Source organism: Notothenia coriiceps, unplaced genomic scaffold (assembly GCF_000735185.1).
Source record: "Notothenia coriiceps isolate Sejong01 unplaced genomic scaffold, NC01 NC01_scaffold00037246, whole genome shotgun sequence".
Taxonomy (NCBI): domain Eukaryota; kingdom Metazoa; phylum Chordata; class Actinopteri; order Perciformes; family Nototheniidae; genus Notothenia; species Notothenia coriiceps.
This window is the reverse complement of record NW_011369947.1, coordinates 5,576,544-5,577,213: the sequence shown is the minus strand read 5'-3', so window position 1 is coordinate 5,577,213 and position 670 is coordinate 5,576,544. Positions and strand designations below refer to the sequence as shown.

General features: G+C 46.1%; 1 non-coding gene across 1 annotated transcript; it reads right to left on the bottom strand.

Moving 5' to 3' along the window:
* Positions 1 to 262: 262 nt before the first annotated feature.
* trnaq-uug (transfer RNA glutamine (anticodon UUG)) lies at positions 263 to 334 on the bottom strand. Its single transcript has one exon. It is a non-coding gene; the product is annotated as a tRNA-Gln (tRNA).
* Between the last annotated feature and the right edge of the window lie 336 nt (positions 335 to 670).

Here is a 670-nt window from a genome sequence, read left to right as displayed (position 1 = left end):
TACAATCTTTTAAGGGTGAGGCGGCAGACCTTGCTCTCCTGCCAGACTCTGACAGGTAACAAAGTAAATGTCAAATTCAACTGCCTTTTTTTGAGTGCATCTCCTCTCAAGCAGAAGTTAGAACTTCCTGTTTATTGCACGTCTGTTCTTACATATAGTGAGTTTGTATGCAATATGAATATGCATCTGGATGTAGGTAGGAGTCTCCGATTTCCATGTGTGGCATTCTTTACTGTTAACGCTCTGATGGCTACACAAATTCAGGTTCCACAGAGATTTGAACTCGGATCGCTGGATTCAAAGTCCAGAGTGCTAACCATTACACCATGGAACCATCCCATTGGGCCACGAATCAGAAAAGGTCCAAATCAATATCAAAAAAGAAACATTAGGCGCTATCACACCGCAGTACTTTTCCCACAAAGGTTCATCAGAACTTATAGTTCATCGGAACTCTTTAGTTCTGATGAACTAAAGAGCAGATCGCGTTCACACCGGAATAAGTCCCTGGGGGAGGATTAGGCAAATGAAGCCGCTGACGTCACTTCTTCTTCTTCTGCTTTGGGTTTACTGGCAGGCCGCAAACCACTTCACGGCGTATACTGCCACCCGAAGTCCCCGGCCGGAAGTCCCCGGAGTTGGGGACTGGCTTCAGTAGAAGGGAGGGAGT